Genomic DNA, 9,866 nt, shown 5'->3' with positions numbered 1-9,866 from the left:
GAAATCAGCGCCAGGGCCCTGGCCCAGGAGCTCCGAATGCCAGGGAGTGGGGCATGGGCCCAGCTGGTGGGCATTTAACATCAACGCTTATCTCTACGGGCAGCCCAGGCAGTTCGCCATCCCTCAGCAGAAGAAATCCAATCTCTGCTGGAGGCACTGACCCTCAAGTGAAAATCGTTGCATGAGAAAATCCCAGCCCCACCACCTCCCGGCTGCAGACCCCATGTGGATGGCTTCACGGCAGCTCCTGGCTAGAGCTGGCTATTGAGAAACAAGCAGAGCCAGGTTCAAATTCCAGCCGCACCATTACTAGGCGAAAGACCTTGAGGAAGGTGCTTAAATTCTCCACGCCTCCATTCCCCACCTGTGAAGTAGGGACAGTAATAGTACTTATCTTCCAGAATTACCTGGTCTGAAGGAAGTATCGAATACGTTCTGATTAAATTAATAAAGGAATGAAAGCTGGTATACCAGTTGGGTACTTTCAGTCACCAGCAACAGAAGCCCATCCCAAGTGGGTTCATAGGGAAAGGAACTGAAAAGTCCAGGGCATGATTCTCTCTCTATCCCCCCACCCCGCCCCATCCCACCCCCTACCCTGCACATAGATTCCTCCACAGAGCAGGGGGGAATCAGGCTACAGACAGCTCCAGCTCACGTCATCTCAACAAGTGATTTTAGAGGAAAGAGAGGATGCAAAATCCCAGAGAGGAGCTCAGCCCGGACCTCATGACCACTTGTGTAAGCAAGAAGGGGTCCAGTGATGGAGAGCTCCCCGCAAATGGAGTGGATGGGGGGATGGTCCCCCAAAGAGGGGGCGTATGTTTCCGGAGGAATGGGGAGAAGCGATGCTGAGCGGATACAAACAAATGGGCACGTGAGGGACTCCCAGCTGGGTGGCTGGGCAGCTGGCCAGGGCGGGGCTGCAGCCTGCGTCACAGGGGAGAAAGAGCAGAAGAAAGGAAGGGGAGGAGGAGAAGAGAAGAGAAAGAAGCGGAGGGAAAAAAGAAACGGGGCCTGGTGCCTGGACCACACTGGGCCAAACCTCTGAGCCGAGCATTCGCACAGGCCCCGAAACACCGTTTGCATGCGGCTAACCCCACTCTAGCCCAATGCCCTCTGCCGCAAGGTAATCCATGCCTCTTGCCACGGTGGTTGGTTTAGATAAACCAGGTCTGAGCTGATCCGTTCATGCCATTCCCCTGGCCACGAGTTTTGGCTCTGAAATGGACCAGTCGGCCCACGTTGGGGCTGAGAACTTTTGCTGGAACTCTAGGCAAACATCTCTCTCCTTCTGTAGTAGGAGGCATGGCAGGAACTGTGCAGCCTTTTTGCCACCATGAGGGAAGCTATCCTCCAGTCAAAACTAACACCAGGAATAGAAAAGAATGAAGAGATGGGAAAACAACTGACACTATCGAGCTTCTGAGTCAAACCACCCTAGAGACTGACTTACCCCTGGACCCCCAGAAACACTGATGAAAGTCCTCAGCGGTTTAAGCTGCTTTGAGCTAACTCGTTCTATTCCATTTGTGTACGGGCAGCAGGAAAGCTCAGGGAAGCGGAGACCAGCCACTATGACCTCCTTGAGCATCTACCTATTCTGCCTGATGACAAAGGTAGCCAATGGCTAAAGGACATCTGTATTAGTCAGAGTTCTCCAGAGAAATAGAACCAATAAGATGTTTGTATAGAGATTTATTTAAGAAATTGGCTCTGATGGTTATGGAAGCTAGCAAGTCCAAAATCTGCAGGATGGGCCAGCAGGCTAGAGACCCAGAGAAGAACCCATGTTGCAGTTCAAGTTCAAAGACGTCTGCGGTACAATTTCCCCTTGCTTAAGGGAGGTTGGTCTTTTGTTCTATTTAGACCTTCAACTGGTTGGATGAGGCCCAGCACATTATGGAAGATAATCTGCTTTACTCAGAGTTCACAAATTTAAATGTTACTCTCCAAAAATGCTCTCACAGAAACATCCAGAATAATCTGGATGCCATGGCCCAGTCAACTTGACACATAAAATAAATCACAGGGTCTCCAGATGCATCTCATTCAACCCCCTCATTTATAGACAAAGAAACTGAGGTCCAAAGAGGCCTAGTGGTCTGTCCAAGGTCACACAACAATGTAGCAGCAGAGCTTGGCTACCTCCATCCTGACTCCCAGGCCAGTACTTTCTGGATAGTCCCCTCTCTCCTGTTGTGGCTCCTGGGAACCCAGGGACCAGATGAAAGCAGGAGCCACAGGCCGGCTAGCCACAATGCCACCCCAACACACCTGAGCAATTGGCCCAAGAGAACAAATGCTGGCTGGCATGAAATTTGCATATCATTTACATGCCATTCCCTAATGTTCAAAATATACAGAAATTCATCAGATCCACCTTTTCCTCTGTGGCCTCCTAGTTTCGGCTGCATCTTAATGGAAGGACCCTAGAGAGCATTAGTTCTTCTGGGCTGGTCACTGGCCCACCTGCCACAGTCTTTTCCCAGTCTCCTGGCTGTCACCCTGAGGCTACACAGGCCACCAGTTCAGGAAGTCCTTCGTTCAACTGATCCAGGTTTCCTGTTCTGTGGTAAACGCACCACTGCCCATGTGGGAGTCACCTCAGGTGGTTCACGAATGTACATTTTTTACTTTAATACCCGTGTATTCGTTTTTATGTTGCTTTGAATTTATGACGAGGGATGCTGGTTTGCCATTTATGGCGGTGATATAAAGTTTCCCTTGAAACTAAATTTAAGTTTTTTTTTAAATGAGTCGATGGAAATAAAAATAGTAAGTAAATAATAGAACAGGCAGTGTGTCAATATGGCCAAAACAGAACTGCAATGACTGAGATTTTTGAAACGCTAGACTAATGGAAATGTCTCCTGCCACCATGTTGACTCATCTGTCCTTGGTGGAGGTGAAGGCCAAAGGGACATAGTCCTGTGTGTTGAGAACTGTTGACTTCCTTACCTGTGTCTGGCTTAGAGACACCTGGCCCAGGTACTATGGCATATCTGACCACCTTGCCCTAGGATCCTACAGACCCTGGGGAAAGGCTTTGCGATCCAGTGTCTACCAAGCAAGCATCTCCCCAAGACCCACTTCCTCTCATGCCTCCCAGAAGCAGAGTCATGTTTTCCCACCTAGACCACCCACCAACATGGAATAAGCTATTTCTCTATCCATAAAAGCCTGCAAGGTAATTAACATCCCAGTCATTTAACTCGGCTGTAATACCCTCACCATTAATAAGCTAGCTAAGAGCTCCGCTTGAAATTAATAACTTGCAAATGACCCAAGAGCCCTTCCTGGTTCTGTACCTTCAAAAAAAAAAAAAAAAAAAAGCAGAATTTAAATAGAAAAGCAATTCTCATTCATGAGCCAGTATTATTATTCATAACTGGAGAATTGTAAGGAGTAAAAGCCTTTTACACTTAATTAGAATCCTGAACATCACAGGAAAAGAGGGAGACCACGTCTCACACATGGGATAAGGAGGCAAGAAGTACAAATCAAAGGGAAGAAAACCCCTCCCGTGTAGCTGCAGGTCTGCTCAGCGGCGTGAGGAGAGGGACCCGGGCCGCGTACGTCCACGGCAGACAGAGAATCCAGCACGGGCAGTCACGTCGGGCGCTAAGGCTGGCAGAGGAGAAATACGCAAAGATGCCAGCGTGTTGTATCCACGTCCTCAAGACACAAGCGATAACGACTCATTTTAACTACAAGGGAAGCCAGAAGGGAGAGAGCAGAGGCAGAGAATGGAGACGAGGCGAGATGGCAAGCCTCATGAAATAACCCATATTTTCGGACAGGTAAGGAGACAGGCTCAGAGAGGTTGAGAGACTGGCCCTGGGGCGGTCCAGCCAGTGAGTGGCAAAGCTGCCAAGCGAATTCGAGTCCCCTTGATTGCATGCCACGCTGAGCCACCACGGCCACCGGGCACTGCTGTTCGCACGGCTGGCTCTGCTGGGTTTTCTTTTCCTCTGCCCTTTCCTTTAAACCTCCCAGCCTCGTGATAAAGAGGACCTCATTGTCACACTTCGCAGATTTGGAAACTGCAGCTCAGACTAGCCGAGGGTAAGTCCTGGCTGGGGCCGAGGCTGGGACTTGAACGTGGGCCTTGGACTCAAAGTCCAGTGCTTGCCTCACACCAGGGCACAGACATCAGGAAAGTTGGTGGTTGAACCAAAACACACTAAGTTCAGCCGAGCCTCTGGAGCAGTGCCTGGGCTGGGGGCGGCCTGGAGCTGGGAGGAAAACCATGTCAGTGATGGTATTGGCCTAATTAGCTCAGGTCAACTTTATTAGCAATAATACCACCAGCAGCAAGTGCTCTTTTTAGAGCACTTACATGGGCTGGGCACTTCGTTAAGCACTCGACCTAGAAACTCACTGAAGACTTACTCCAATGAAGTAGATACTGTTCTCTCTTTACGAGTGGGGAAACTGAGGCACGGGGAGGCCAGGCAACAAAGCCGCATGGCCAATCAGTGGCTCAGCCCCCAGAGGCCTGCTCATAACCACTCGGGTACACTGCCTTCATGCTAATGTAATAACAGCAACGCCAACAATAGCTAAATGCTTGGCGAGCGCTGTTCTAAGGACTCTGTCCTCATAAGGACCCCAGAGGAAGGTGCTATTACCATCCCGCATTGTAGGTGTGAGGAAACTGGGGCTCAGAGAGGTGGCGTGGCTTCTCCGAGATCACGCAGCTGGGAGGAGGCTGAGCTGGCCTTTGAACCGGAAAGAGAAGCTCTGGAGTCTGTACTTTTATCCCCTTCCCCCTCACGGCAGGGGACCCCAGAGTTCCCCTTGGCTTCTCCCATTTCTACCTCATCACCCCCTCCCCTATTGAGCTCTTGCTCCCCTACACCCACTCTGCAGATCGGCAGGGGGACCCAGCTGCCTGCTGGCTCCTCCTGCAGGCCGAGCCCCTCCGCCCTGCTCCAACAGTAGCTGCCCTCACCATCGCCCTCCCACCAGCCCACTCTGCGGCCCTTCTGCCCCCCTGAGCCCTCTCTAAGGGCCACACTAAGACTCAGGATGTCCCAGCTGTCAAGACCAGGCAAGTCATCTCGTCCACACCCACGCCCGCTCTACAGGTGGGGAGACCAAGGCCCCAGAGAGGATAATCTGGCTCGCCCAAAGTCATAGGCTGCTCCCATCCCCGCTAGACTCAAGCAGCCTGTTCCATGGGCTCCTAGTGCCCACTCCAAATCAGCACCCTCATCTCTTCCCTAATCTTATCGCCCAGCACTGGCATGAAGCTCCAAGAAGAGCTCTCAGCTCCAAGATGCTTCACCAGCTGGCAGGCCTGGGTCTCCAAGTGGGCCATCTACCACATGTGGACATGGGACAATCACCGCCAAGAGGCTTATGATGGAATCCAGGCTCAGCAGGTGCTGTCTCTTCCAATTACGTGTGAGACAGGCCCTGTTAGCACTCGAGCCGATGGGAGAGGCCGGCTGTGCCTCAAACAGGAATTAGTTCATCGTCCCTTTTGAGGAACCAGATTTCTTAGGCAGTGTTTCCCAAATGCCAGGTTACATCAGAATCAGTTCTCAAAAAATACAGCATCTGGGGAAAGCGAAGAGGAGGTGGGCCGGATCTGATGTCTGGCAGTCAGCACCTGAATTGGGCAGGGTCTGAGCATCGCCGGCCGCAGCGTGCCTGCGTCCCTGGAGCGCCCCAGGCTTTCCAGCGCCATGGCCAGGGCGTTGCACATCGTGATGGAGCAAGGGTGCAAGGGGCAGGGGGAAGAAGAAGTGGACGAGACGATGGAACAGAAGACGAAGGAAGAGCGGGAGGGAAGGAAGGAAAAAGAGAAGGAAGAGAGAACGTCACTGGAGGAGACCAAGGGACAAATCCTGAAAGTGCAAGAGAAGCTTTTGGCCCTGCAGGGAGAGAAGCACCGGCTTTTCCTGCAGCTCGAGAAAGTTTCCCACGAGGAAGAAAAACAGAAGCGAAAGGAGCAGAGTGACCCGACCTGACATCAGCGGCGAACCCGCAGGCCTGGCCGTCCACACGGGAATTCGCCTGCTCGGCGTGCAGGGGAGCCCCGGAGGGCAAGAGTCGCCCGGGGAACCTCGGGGCAGCGGACAGAGCCAAACAGATGTTCACACCCCAAGGGCTTACAACCCAGCACTGCGTGGGCTCAGCAGCCGCTTTCCCAGAGACCCCAGAGCACGGGCAAGATCGAGGCACCTATGGGACGGCTCAGCCCCCACCTCGCTATGGGCCCCCTCAACCCACCTAGAGTCCTAGTCAGCAGCTCAGAGCACCCTCAGCGGTTCCTGCCGCGCGGTCGGTACCTGTCGCAGCCGCAGCCGCAGCCGCAACCGCAGCCCTACGCTGCGCACAGTCCCGTTCAGCCCATCCAGACGGGGTTCCTCCCGCCTGGCGGTGCTGTCTTTGCAAAAGCAGAAGGAACATGCTAACCAGCAAACTGGCTTCTCTGACTCATCCTCCCTGCACCCCAGGTGTCTCCAAGCTCTGTATCTCACCCCGGGACTCCTTGCCTCCCCGCAGCCCCCCGCCCCCATGCAGATGCAAGCCAGTGGGAAAGCTTGCAGCTACCAGCCAACCTGGTCCCCGGCCCCTATCCAACACAGGCAGAAACCGCGATTCTACCACAAGGGCCCATTAAAATTTATCTTCAATCACATCCCCACCCCGCCCCCACCACCATGGGTGAGGGTCCCCATGTGTCCTGGTCCAAGTCAATAAAATCTGCCATTGCTCCTGGAAAAAAATAATACAGCTTCTTACGCTCCCCTCCTAAGAGAGCGTCATCTGGCAGGTCTAAGAGAGGGCTCAGGATTCTGTGTTTGAAAAGCCCCCTGTCCCTACCCAGCTAATTGGGAACCGCTGCTCAGATCACTTGATTCACAGAGGGTTAAGGACCCTCTGGCTCAGCCCACCCATTATACAGTTGGGAAAATTGAGGCTAGGTCACTGGGTGGCTCACTGACAGTGTGGAGTCAAATCCAGGTGTCCTGGCTCCCAGACTGGGATGCTTGCCCTCCTGTTAAGCCATCTGAGGGAGCAGCAGGAAAGTCCTTCTAGTTCAAGGCTGGAGGCCATGCCTGGTGCAGAGCAGGACCTTCCTGGAGATGTGTTGGATGGAAATGAAGAGCCTTGACAGGGGACAGATAGTCCCTGTTTTTGCCCATGTCTCCCTGTTCCCTGAGGAACGGGGAGCTTATCACAGTGCTCCGTGCAACGCATTCGAACACACACACAGTGTGGGTGGGTGTGTGACTGGATCAGGCCACCCCAGGTCTTAACCATCATCACTACGCCCCCACCTCTTGGGACCTATAATTTAAACACTGCGTTTCTAATCTCAATTGCCTACCGATCTATTGATCTTACCACACCTAAACAATAACAATGCTATATTTTAAAACACCCCTGAAGCTCAGTTTCCCCTTTTATAACCTGGGTTGCATCCACCCACCCTGCCTCACGGGGTCTCAGCAGGAATCAGAGGTCATGATGCTGTAAAAAGCCTTGAATGTCCAGAGGCCCCTATAGACAAGAGGAGTCGTATCCGATCCCAAAGACAGCCCTTCGAGGACCCCACCATCAGATGGCCTCCCGACTACACTACACCTCTCTGGAGCATGTAGGGCCAGAACGTTCAAACCTCTCTCCTGATATGTAAACTGAAGCTCGGCAAGGTAAATGACTTAGCCAAGGAAACACAGCTGGTTATCCGAAGGTCCAGGACCGGAAATCAGGATGTGGGGGCAGGTGTAATACAGGCCAGCTGGGGTTAACTAGGAGAGGCTCTCGGAAGAGATGAAGCAGCGGGTAGGCAAGCACACGCCGCACACGTGCACACATGCACACGCATGTACATGCACCCCCACATTCACACCCCCTCTTTCTGCCAGCCCTGAGAGAATCAGGAACGCATTCAGTGCAGAGGATAAGCTAGACAATTACTCTGTCGCTCCAGCTCCTAATTTCTCTGTCCTTGTCCTTGGACACAATTGAGAATTTCTTTTAGGTTCACAATTAGGCTCCTTCTCCAACTGGCATTGTCTCTGCACCTCACCACGTGACTCCCGTCTCCCCGAGCTTTGCAGCCTCTCAGCCCAGCAGAGCCTGACAAATCCTTCCCGCAGCGTGTATGTCTCAGGCTCAGAATAACCTCCCCAAATAAAATAAAAACCCTGACGAAGTGATTCTAGGTGACTCAAAGCGTTCTGTTCACAGCAGCATCCCCAGCATCTGCTTTCTTCCCAGGTCACAAACACGTCTCGTCTACCATAAGCATTCGGACCAAGTCCAAGGACAGCCAGGGAGGCCCATTGCACCAAAGACCCCAAACGACTGGACCACGACGATGAGACACACTCACCTTCCCACCTTGAGTGCGTCGGGGGTCGTGGAAGAAAGACATCTGGTCTCTTGTGTGGCTAGAGAATGATGACAACTGTAGCGGAATTGTCAATACAAGTACTTGCCACTTACTCTATGCCGGACGCTGTTCCAAGCAATTTGCATTTATTAGCTCATTTAGTTCTCACACCAACTCCGTGAGACTGTTGTCATTGTGCCCATTTTACAGATGGGAGCACTTATTAAAACTGAGACCGTCTGAGAAGCGGAATCAGCATCCTTACCTGGCAGTGATCATTGGAGCAGAGAAATGGCTCCCCCTTTGGGGGGACATGCGTACTCCAGTGTACCACAGTCTCCACTGCCCCCTATTGATTACATCCAGTCAGCCAGGCTCATTTAACACCCTGCAGGTGTCTGAGTTTTCAACTCCTACACTGTGCTGCCTTCTCCCCTGTACTTCCCCTACCTTCATCTAGTTCTTAAGGAATCAGGATCTGAGACCTGCAAATCTACCAAAAGCTCCATCCTCTTCCTTCCTTCAGATGGACTCCTCCAGGAAGCCTTCCTTGTTTAATCAGTGATTCTGCAAATGCCTGAGCTAAAAAAAAAAGTTCTTGGAGGTCATCTGGTCCAGCAGTTACAGATGGAGAGACTGAAGCCCAGAGAGCTATGAAATGCTGCTCCCCTTCACCCGGTCATCAAACCTTGTCCCACCAAGAAGGTCCCCACTCCCCTTCCTACCTGTGGAGGTGAGGTAGAGCTGGAGCTGTTCTCATGCCCATTTTACAGATGAAGGACCTGAGCCAAGACTCTGGGTCTCTCTTCGCAGCACATGAGGCTGCTCTCACTTGCAAGGTCTCCCTGACCACAAGTGAAGGCCGACTCCCTCTTATTATTCCTGGCTCTCCTATTAGTCCCTGAGCTCTAGGACCAGGTCCGGGCCCTCCTCACCTTTGCCTGGGCACAGGCATTAGAAAGCCCGAGCCTGGGGCCCCCACTGACCCTCGTCCTGAGACTCAGGCCCCTTCATCCTGCCTCCTCCTCATCATACCCACCCCAAAGACACTCTCCTGCTGGCCTAGGCACGGCCTGATTCTGCCCCAAATTTCCCGGCTGAAAAAGGAGCATCACAGAGGCTAAATTTGACCCAAAGTCACAGGTGCTCCTGGAAGAGCTGTGACCAGCACCTGGCCCCTGACCCTTGATTCCTCTTCACAGTGTTTTCCACTCCACTCTGCATTGACCCCCACCAGAAGCCAAGAAGGGACTCTGCAACGTCACTGTGACCATTCCCCTCTCTTGGACATCCCTCCAGGGACCCTGACCACCTGGAAGTCCTCCCCTTTTCTGGGTGGAGTCTTGGACCCACCCCAAGACAGTTAGTTATTTTCTTGGCATCTTTGATACCCAGGTCCTGGCAGATCCCTGAGCGCCCCACCCCTCCTCCCCAGGACCCTGCCCATCTCTGATATGCACAGCGCTATCTGTGCATCTGTGCAGGTTGCACGCTGCTCCCCTGGCAC

The 9,866-nt window shown here is 52.7% G+C and overlaps 1 pseudogene; it reads left to right on the top strand.

The window, feature by feature from the left end:
* Positions 1-5,252: 5,252 nt before the first annotated feature.
* LOC120585704 (G protein pathway suppressor 2-like) overlaps positions 5,253-9,866 on the top strand; it is a 15,837-nt pseudogene continuing 11,223 nt past the window's right edge.

The sequence above is a fragment of the Pteropus medius genome, unplaced genomic scaffold (assembly GCF_902729225.1).
Source record: "Pteropus medius unplaced genomic scaffold, Ma_sr-lr_union100, whole genome shotgun sequence".
Taxonomy (NCBI): Eukaryota; Metazoa; Chordata; class Mammalia; order Chiroptera; family Pteropodidae; genus Pteropus; species Pteropus medius.
The sequence above is the reverse complement of the archived record's forward strand: the minus strand, read 5'-3'. Positions and strand labels throughout refer to the sequence as shown.